Source organism: Rhincodon typus, chromosome 10, assembly GCF_021869965.1.
Source record: "Rhincodon typus isolate 14 chromosome 10, sRhiTyp1.1, whole genome shotgun sequence".
Taxonomy (NCBI): domain Eukaryota; kingdom Metazoa; phylum Chordata; class Chondrichthyes; order Orectolobiformes; family Rhincodontidae; genus Rhincodon; species Rhincodon typus.
In genome coordinates, this window is record NC_063341.1 from 24,580,324 (window position 1) to 24,591,645 (window position 11,322).

The following is an 11,322-nucleotide window of genomic DNA, read 5'->3' on the forward strand; positions in this document are numbered from 1 at the left end:
GCTACGTCTGCTTTCAGTCCAATGGCTTGGACATTGCCAGTCAGCTGTATGGGGTGTTCAGGGTCATGGATTCTATATCATTACAGTTCAAAAAATCGGCCACAGTCAGTCCTGAAGGCCCAATGCAATCAGTCCAGGGATTACCAGTAAGTCAGCCAAGGAGCTGCACAAATATCAGTCAGGCATCCAAGTGTTCATCAGTCATAGAGTCATATATCACGAAACAGACCCTCCAATCCAACCCCTCCGGGTGGACCAGACATCCCAATCTGACCTAGTCTGATTTGCCAGTATTTAGGCCATATCCCACTAACCCCTTCCAATTCACATACCCATCTAGGTGCCTTTTAAATATTATAATTATACCTGCTCCCACCACCTCCTCTGGCTGCACGTTCCATACACACACCATCTTCTGTATGAGGAAGTTACTCCCTTTTAAATCTTTCCCCTCTCACCTTTAACCTATGCAGTCTAGTTTTGGACTTGCTTACTCTGAGAAAACGACTTTGGCTATTCACCCTTTCCATGTCCCTCATGATTTTATAAATTTTTATAAGGTCACCCCTAAGCCTTTAACACTCCATGGAAAAAAAGCCTGTCTCTATAACTGAAACCCTCCAGTCCCGGCAACATCATTGTAAATCGTTTCTGAACCCTCGCAAGTTCAACAACATCCTTCCTATAGAAGGGCGACCAGAATTAAATGCAGCATTCCAAAAGTGGTCCCACCAATGTCCTTTACAGCCATGACATGATGTCTGAACACCTTTACTCAATGCACTGACCAATGAAGGCAAGCTTGCCAAACACCTTCTTCACCATGCTGTCCACCTGCGACTTTCAAGGAACTATACACCTGCACCCCTAGGTCTTTTTGTTCAGCAGCACTTCCCAGTGCCCTAGCATTAACCGCCTTACCAAATACAACACCTCACATTTATCTAAATTAAACTTCATCTGCCACTCCTTGGACTGTTGACCCATTTGATCAAGGTCCCATTGTACTCTGAGATAATTTTCTTCACTATCCACTACACCACCTATTTTGGTGTCATCTGCAAATTTACTAACCATACCTCCTATATTGACTTCCAAATCATATATACATGATGAAAAGCAGTAGATCCAGCACTGATCCTTGTGGCATACTGCTGGTGCCAGGTCTCCAGTCTGAAAACCAATCCTCTTCCACTACACTCTGTCTCCTGCCATCAAGCCAATTTTGTATCCAATTGGCTAGGTCCCCCGGATCCCATGTGATCCAAGCTTACTAGCCAGTCTACCATGTAGAACCTTGTTGAACTCTTTGCTGAAGTCCATATAAGCAACATTTACCACTCTGCCTTCATCAATCTTCTTCATCACCTCTTCAAAGATCTCAATCAAGTTAATTGGACACGATTTCCCATGCATAAAGCCATATTGACTATCCCTAGTCAATCCTTGCCTTTCCAAATGCATGTAAATCCTGCCGTTAGAATCCGCTCCAACATTTTACCACCACTGACGTCGGGCTCACCTGACTTTTCCCTGGCTTTTCCTACCACCTTTCTAAAATAATGGCATTACATTAAGCACCCTCTGGTCTTCCGGCATCTCGCCTGTGTTTGTCAATGATACAAATATCTCAGCTAGTCCAATAATCTCTTCTCTAGCTTCCCACAAAGTTCTGGGATACACCTGATCAGGTCCCAGGGATTTATCTATTTCTATGTGTTTTAAAACCTTCAGACCTCCTCTCCTGTAATATGGACAATTTTCAAGACATCACTATTTATTTTCCCAAATTCCCAAGCTTCCATGTCCTTCTCCACAGTAAGTACTGACTCAAAATATTCATTTAGATCTTACCCATCTCCTGTGGTTCCACACATATATGGTCTCATTGATGTTTAAGGGTCCCTATTCTGTCCCTACTTATTCCTTTGTCCTTAATGTCTTGTAGAATGTATTTGGATTCTCCTTAACCCTGTGTGCCAAAGATATCTCATGTCCCCTTTTGGTCCTCCTTATTTCCTTCTTAAGTATACTCCTACTGCCCTTATACTCCTCCAGGGATTCACTTGATCCCAGCTATCTATACCTGACATATGCCTCCTTCTTTTACTTGACCATAGCCTCAATTTTTCTTGTTATCCAGCATTTCATACACCTACCAGCCCTGCCCTTTTCACTGACAGGAACATAGTGTCTCTGAACTCTCGTTATCTCATTTTTGAAAGCCTCTCACTTTCTAACCAACCCTTTACCTGCGAACAGCCTCCCCCAGTCAACTTATGAAAGTTCCTGCCTAATACTGTCAAAATTAGCCTTCCTCCAATTTAGAACTTTAAATGTTAGATCAGGTCTATCCTTTTTTATAACAATTTAAAAAATTCAGAATTACGATCACTTGCCCAAAGTGCTCCCCGACTAACACCTCAGTCACTTGCCTGCCTTATTTCCCAAGAGAAGGTAAAGTTTTGTTCCTTTCCTCATAGGTATATCCACATAGCGAATAAGAAAATTTTCTTGCACACTCTTAACAAATTCCTCTTCATCCAAGCCGTTAACACTATGGCAGTCCCAAGTCTATGTTTGGAAAGTTAAAATCTTCTACCATTACAATCCTATTATTCTTACAGATATCTGAGATCTCCTTACAGATTTGCTTCTCAATTTCCTGCTGACTATTGGGGGGCTATTTGTACAATCCCAATAAGATGATCATCTCTTTCTTATTTCTCAGTTGCATGAGAAAACTCCCCGCTAGGATGCTAGTGCCCCTCATGTTAAGATGCAACCCTTTTTGGACAAGTCCCACCTGCCTTGGAAGAGATCCCAATGATCCAAAAATCTGAAACCCTCCCCCCCTGCACCAGCTCTTTAGCCACATGTTAAGCTGTACTATCTTCCTACTCCTTGCAACGCTATCATGTGACACGGGGAGTAATCCCGAAATTACAAGGTGGGGAAGGCCGTGCACCTCTTGCGTGTCCTGACAGAAGGGTTCTGCGATGCCTGTCCTTGGTTTCTCCTCCTACTCGTTGGTACCGCACCCACCCTTTCTTCTTACAAGGAATGTGCACCTGGAAAGAGGTTGAGGTCTCTCATCTCTCTGTTGCCTTGGTGGAGTGCAGATCTGTTCACTGAATGTGTTGGACCTGGCTTCTGTGGCATCTGCCAACCTGTCCATGGAGACAGCCAGCTACATGCATGTAAGTACCATGGTGCAGATAGGTGGACTCCTTCAATCTGCGATCCAGTTTCCTAAGTGCCTCCAGCAAACCTATCTGCTGCTCCTATGCCAGCTTTGGCATTTTAATGAAGTTATTAATGGACTATACCATGGGGTCCTCTCCTGTCTGCCGAGCCCATGGCTGGTCCCCAGCTGTCTTCTGAGTGCTTGTGACTTGGAACAGTTCTTCGTCAGCCAACTGAGGAGACATGGGGGCAATGGTGTGCTCACCAGAATGTGCTCCTGAGCTTATTCTGGCTAAGATACCCTCCAAGGTGTCAATATCTGAGCTGTTGGAGGGTAAAGGAGACAATTCTTCCTGGAGCTTCTTCTGAGGGGTCTCTGTCTTTTTTCTCAGACAGAGAAGAGGAGAAGGTGACTAAAAGAGCTGCTATCATCAGGGCAGAAATTGTGTGGATGCTGTTGGCGCCTGCAGAAGGCAAGAAAGATAATAGGTTGCAAAAAGGTACAGATGAAGGTGGACATTCTAGAACTAGGTGTCATAGGGCCAGACCGTTCTGAAGAAGCACTCCTACGCACAAAGAATGGTAGATGTTTGGAGCTTCCTTCTATAAATGGCAGTGGATGCTGGGTCAGTTGTTCATCTTAAATCTGAGAAAAATATTTTTTTCTTAACCAAAGATATTAAGGAGTATGGGCCAATGGTAGACATGTGTAGTTAGGCCACAGATCAGCCAAGATCGCATTGAATGGTGGAACACGTTTGAGGGACTGAATGGCCTACTCCTGTTCCTATGTTCCTCAAGGTGGTAACAGAAGAGCAGCACAGCACTTGATAAAGAATATTACTTGGTTATTGGGACAGCCTTAGCATCACTGTACAAGTAGTCCCACGAGCGCAAGGATTCTGCCCTTTATTGGGGTGGGAGACAAATTTCAGGCACTCCAACCTGCCGCTCTGCCCTATGGTAAGCTGTTTTGTCCTGGAATGAAGCAAAAGGACTTAGTCGTTAGTGTTGGTGCAGGTGGGGGAAAGTTGGTGAGTTGTCCTAATTGAGTGAGTAGGAATGTCAAGGACAGGAAGGGTTAGTATTTCTGAGGGATGGGGACAGTGAGAGCCATTTAGGAAATATAATGCATGCAATAGTCAAAATAATAAACCTTGAGCTTTACTCCAAACCATCAATGCCTTTATAAAGAGGCAACCAAATTGCACATGTTCTTTAACTGGCCATATGATTGGCTTCAGTCACAATTTTAAGCTTATAGAATACAATGTGCAGAATCAAGGGTGTCAGACTGCCTGTTTTAGATTGTCACCCTTTAAATATATTAAATGAAAATCCCTATTGTAAAATGAATAATACAGAAGTGATTTTCTGAGCTGATTTTTGCCACAACCTGACATACATTGCATGCAAAAAAATTGGAAGAATAAGGAATTTACAGACAGTAATATTTATAGTAACCTAAAGAAGTTTGAGTAAATTGTGTATTTCAAATCTGCTAAAGTTAAAGAAAAAGAGATTGAGAAGGATGTGTAAAATGACAAGTATGACAGAATAGAATTGGGAGCAAGGTGAAGGTAGCCAGGTGAAGGGTTTGGCAGGCAACATTTTTCTATATCTTTGATATCAGTGTTGTAATGCACTTTAATGTGAATACAACAACTGCAGAATTTGTATTTTTAAGTTGTGTTATATTGTCCTTGGTGCTAAACAAAATAGTAAATTATTGCTTCTAATATTTTTTGTGATTTACTTTGATGTGTTTTGCATTCTGGCAGTCTAACTCAATTCCGTGCTGGGGCTTTCCTGTCTTCCGATGCAATTCAGGCTCTACTTCTTTGGAATATTCCTTTACCTAATACCTATTTGCTTTCAGCCTCTCCTAAACCTATCTACCTACAGCCTGTGATCACTGTGCTTTCAAACCCGTTGTACCGTGTCATATTTAGAATTTTGAGCAGTTCAGCAGGTTCTCGTATTTCCCCTTGAATTTGCTTCCTTTTGAATAATTTGCTTAAAGGGAAGAAAACACTGCTACAGGCTTTATCTACAAATTATCCTTAACATTTCAATCAGGTCTTTTGTTTTAATTTTTGCAGTTGACTTATTTAATATGTATCAAAAGTAAAAAGAAAGCAGAAAATCTCACTCTTGTGTTGCCATGATGGGCTAAAGCATGATATATAAGTATTAGTGGTTGTCAAGGTCACTGCTGGTATGAAGTATCATGGCAACAGAAAACTGATTATGTTAAAGGAAAGTCAATTGTAACTGAAAATTGTGTTGGCTTTTAATAGCGGTCACAATATTTTGCACAGCAATTAATCCCTCTTGATTTGATGTGCAAACTGTTACAGAGAGGCCACTTCAAGGACTACTTATCGCATGTGTATTCTGTGGTGACCTTTGTGTTTTTCCAGTAGTTTATCACAAGCTTGAAGCAGGTTCAGGAAGTTTGCACATAAACAATTTTATAGCAGAGTTGCAACCAGCAATGGCATGATGAGGGTGAATTCATCAGTTCAGTGCAATTCAACTGGGTGCAGGCTGTTATCTGAATATAGAGCTTCAACAAATCCAATTTCTTTTCTATCATCTTACAAATTGTCTCGCATCCTGTACAAAATGCAACAATTTTGTCACCTAATCTGCATTGCAAACCTTTATGCTAAATCTTGCCAGAAGCACTAGGGCTCACAGATCCAAGAACCAATTTCTAACAAATTGGAACATGTCACTTTTTCTAAGAGGTAGTGTGTCAGTTTAACTGTTGCACAGGAAATTTTTTTGTACTATACATCAAATGTTTACTAAACTTTCAGGTCTTAAAGAAATTAAAGTTAGCTTTTTAAATTATTTATCCTGCATGGAAAATTAAAAGATATTTACAGATTTTATTTTTAATTTCATTCTGTTTTGACTCTGCATGTGAAAACGTACAAGGCTAAGTATACAACATAAAATCATTTAGTGCTTCATGCTGAAAATTTTGGGCAAATTTTTCCCACTTTGAATTAAAGTGTATTGTTAAGTGAGGTTCATGGTAGCCTGTCTGCCATGGCTTTGAGCAATTTTTCCACACAGTCTTCCACTCTTCAACTCATTAATTTTGCAACTGGGTTGTCTGGTGCCCTTCTTGGAGTATTGTATAGCCCAAGAGGTGGAGGTGTTCTACCTCAGCCAGAATCTTCCAGTGTTCATGTTGCTGGGACCATAGTTAGACCTCAGCCACACACCACTTCAGAAACAGAAAGACAAGAATTGCCACTCACACTACATTGCTTGAGCTTCTACATTTAGGACATGGCTCAGAGGAAAGGAAACTCCTCACTTTCCTACTCCAGGGACTTGGAGGTCTTGGTGGATGGGATGTTGGAGTGGAGAGCGGTCCTTTATCTTATGGGCTGCCACAGGAAGTCAGGCTACTAGACCTCGACCTAAATTGCAGCTCAGATAAGTACTGTGTCCTGGGTTAAACAGGATGTCAGCAGTTCAGGATGAAGGTCAATGGTTTACATTCCGCAAGGGTAAATTCCACCATTTTATCTCTGTTACATCACACTCACTGGGCCACCATTCACTCCAATTCTTCCTCTGCATATCCCTGTCACCAAGATGCATGGACTGCAACTTTCATTATTGTGTGCATCATTTACACTCAACAGCTCGCCCCCACCTCATCCTCCCAAACTCTTAATCCTTCCCTCCCTCTGAGCTGTAAAGCAATGCAAGCTATAAAGGGTGACAGCCTATAATTAGACAATAAACCCTGCGCATTAAGAAAGCAATGTAAACCTCACAGAGATTGACAGCCTGTAAGACAGTGCTAAAGTCAATAGCACAAGCTAAGAAAGCAATGTGAAATGTACATAGCTTGGCAGCCTCCAAGAGTGTAAAGAAAGCCAGCTAAGAGTCATAGATAAATCCTGAGTGTAGATGCTGAGTTGTGTGTCAGTCTGTGCACGAAGTGACCTGGCAGAAGCTTGCAAGTCCTAGGTGTCGTTGAGCTCTGAAGTAAATTGTTGAAGGGCTGAAGTGGTGTGTGAGTCGGTCCAAGAGTAGAAATGATGATGATGACGATGATGATGCAAGGCTTGTGGTCTGAGATGCTAACTTACGTGAAGGAAAGGTCAAGGAGAATGATGACCATGGAGCATGCAGGAATTGTTGTGAAGGAGCATTTGCATGATGGTCAAACATAAAGCATGCTGTCACCGCCAGCTACCTGTTCTGATTTACATGTCAGGAATTTGAGCCATCTAGTTTCTTGGGAAGGAGAGAATTGGAAATAGCTAATAAGTAAGGCTTTAATAAGATGCAGTTGCACAGAAGTAAGGCAGATTTCAATGCAGAGATTCTGAAATTGCCATTTAAGGCTTAAAGGGAAAACCATGGAAATTCTTCTCAAAATTAAGATTCTGATTTTTTTATTCTATCCATATTTTAGCTAACTTTTTCACAATTGCTTATGCTGAGAAAATACCACCCTTTGTTTTAAAAGGTGACTGCATTGCCTGTGGGTGTAATCATTGCTTTGTATTGTGGACTCACTAAATTACAACAATTAAGTCAGAGTAACTGTATAAATAAAGTTAATATGTCAACTTGGAGGAACCAAGCCTGTATTGGGAATATTTTTAATTATTTGTTATCTCAGATTTTTCATAGATTAGCAATTAATTATCATGTACAATATTTTTAAAAATGCCATTGCAACAAATTGTTTTGTGTTTCATGCTATTTTTAAGAAGTATCTTTTTATTTGTTAATAAATGTGATTCTATAATTACACGTAATATTTTATTTTCTTTCTCAATCCCATAACATATGATGTAAAATTGTCCTTTGTCATTCCAGTTTGATTGCTCTGCTCCTGAAGCCTTTTTATGTTGGACCTTCTGTACATCTTTTGGAGATACCAGTTTCTGCTCAAGTGAGTTTTAAAAGCTACTCATCTTCTGGTGCCTTGTCCTATGTTCTTGTTTGGGCTTGGGCAATTAATGAAGGTGCGCTATTGGACCATAAAGTCAAGCATCCTCCCAGGTTCATACACTGCTGTCCTCACCCAATGTTCACACATTTCCCATGACCAGTTTATGAATCAGAGACAGAAGTGTTTAATTTTGGCTGTTTTTAATTTCATTAGATCAAATCAAATATAAGACTGCTTTAGAACTGAAATCTCTGATTAAAGGCAGCATTGTGGCAAATACTTATTGTTCATACCATCCTGCTCTGTGGAAGTTGATGGTAAACCACTTTATTGAACTGCTGCATCTTAATGGGCAAAGACATTGATACAACTGGGAATTTGACTGAATCATGTTTGCTATGGGATCAATGTTTTGTATTGGTCAGATTGAGTAAGAACAGCAACTCACTTTCACAAAATAAACAGAAATTGCTGGAGAAACTCAGCAGATCAGGCAGCATCTGTGGAGAGAAAGCAATGTTAAAGTTTCAGCTCTCGTGACACTTCTTTAGAACTGGACCTAAAAAGTTAACTCTGATTTCTTGTCACAGATGCTGCCAGACCTGCTGAGTTTCTCCAGCAATTTCTGTTTTTGTTTCAGATTTCCAGCGTCTGCAGATTTTTTTTCTTTAGTGCAGCTATTCTCTTTCCTTTTTGTGTCAAATGTGGCTTAGTGTTAGCACACTTGTCTATAAATCATAAAAGGTTGTGAGTTCAAATTCCTTTCCAGAAACTTGAGCAAAAATGTAAGCTGAAATTTCAGTTCAGCACTGAGGAAATACCATGATTTCTGATCAGGTTTGCCATCTAAATGTAAAGATCTCATTACCGTATTTGAAGAATAGCAGGAAAATCCTCCTTGGTTAATAAATATTTACCCCTTAAGCAATATAATTGAAACAGAATATCTGGTCAGTGTAACATTGCTGTTTGTAGGACCTTGCTGCTATGTTTCCTACATTATATTACTGGTTTGAAACTGCTTTAGATATTCTGTGTCCATGAATGACATTATATACAATAAATGTAAATTCTTTCTAAGTGGGTTTTATTGACAATCCAACATCTTAAAAGTTCTTTATTACTCTAATATGATCTCATTGCCAGATTTTGTCACATGCCCTGGTGGGATTTGAACTCATGAAATCTGGATTCCGAGTTCAGTATATATAATCACTGTGCTATAGTGTCTACTACCAGTTAAATTATGGAAATAGCTCAGGACAGATCATAGTGCAAAGCTGGGACCTCCCTGATCTGTAGGTTTATGTTATAAACAGGGCAGGCACCTTGATGTAGTAGAGTGGTTTGCATGCTCCGATAAATCCTTGAATGATTAGCACCCAAGAGCAAATAACATTCCCTGTACGCTGTGCAGCAACTTGGAGGTTCTACACACAGTGATTAGCTCGCCAATGCATTGACTTCCGGCTCCAGAAGTTCCAACTGCACCTGGATCTCAGAGGCTGCAGACAAAAATTACAGGAAACATAGGCACCAAGACCAGGGAACTGTGCCAGACAAAATGCAATCCAAAAATTCCTCAACAGCAGAACAGGCAGAGGAAGACTATCTGTCCCAGTGGTTACAAAGGTGGAAGAAGGCTGCAGTAGCAAAATGTCTCATTCATCATAGCTTAATAAGTCACTGAAATCTGACCACTGACCTGTCTGGACAGCACCCCAAGGCACACATATTAAACAAAGTCATACACAAGCTTCTATGAGATCCATAATCTAGTTGAGAATATGCACACATGTCACAAGTGCATGTAGATCATTTGACATGTGTGTTGAAAGACAGCTGTCTTTGTGCAGTGGCCCCCTTAACTAAGTAGTCCTCTTTAGTTGTCCCTCTGCCAGTGGGACAGGCACAAGTAAAAATCATTTGAGAATAGGCTGTCACTCTTTCCTTTGGCTAGAAATCCACATCCTGCAGGCTCACCATCTTTGTGATCCATCAAGCTTCAATTAGTTTCGAGTCCAAAAATATGACTGATGTCAAATAAATAAACCAAAGAACTATAGATGCTGGAGATCTTAAACAAACAAAAGCAGAAATTTCAGGAGAAACTTAGCAGTATCTTTGAAGAGAAGAGTTAATATTTCAAGTCCAGTGACCCTTCTTCAGAGCTGACACCACTGATGAGGCAGAGTAGCAGCAGGAGAGATGGAAATAAAATGAAGCCTATCCCACATTCTGGACTCCCATGTGCCAAAAGAATTGTGGGTTAAGAATTACCCTGTTAGTTCTATGAAGATTCAAGACAGAAGTTCATAACCCTGAGCAGACAGTGTCCTTGAATCAACGGGTAGCCAAAACAACAAAGCAAACATTTAAATTATTGGTTCTGATGAAAGATTGTTGAACTTGAAATGTTGGACTAAGACAGGCTTTGCCTGAAGGGCACAGGAGAGCCCAAAAGGCCAAGGGGAGAGTGGCTTTTCTGTGACTGTAGGCCATGTTGAAGCATAAAAGCCAAAGGGAAGAGTGGCAGTCTGTAGCAGAAGGCTGCGCTAAAGCACAAATCACAGGGTCAGTGGGGCAATGGTGGGTCACAGTCTGTCCTAGGGAAGAGCACTATCTTTTTGGGGATGGAAGGGTTGACCTTGCAGCATTCTCTGTCTTGTCTTTGGGATTTTGGGGCCGTGGCTGAAAAAGTAGAGTCACAAGGTGATTACATGATCCTTGCTGCAGGCAGTTCATGTATGGAATAAATCTAGCGGTAATAGCTGCAGAAGGTATGGTCACAGGTATGGGGTGATTTGGATCTGGTAGGTTGGGAATTAGTATGGGGGGCATACAGGCTTGTCAGATGATCAAAGAATGAAATATGCTGTGGCCTTGATGATTGGAGGGTAAAGGATCATGAGGAGCTGGATTGTTATGGGCTCAGGGGGTAAAATTGGTAATTAATTGTCATGTGAAAGAGATAAGCTGAAATGGGGAGGGTTGCAGGGTCACAGGAGCAAGAGGGAACATGAGGCTTTTGGGGAAGTAAAGAATCAAAGATGGGGGTAGCAGTGGATTTTGGGGAAGGTCGGACATATTTGTTTAAAGAATAAGCCAAAATCTCATCATCTTGAACAAATTTACAAATCTCCTTTTTGAAAAGGCAATGACCAAAGAGGGAAGACTACCTTTTTTTTGCCTGCACAGAG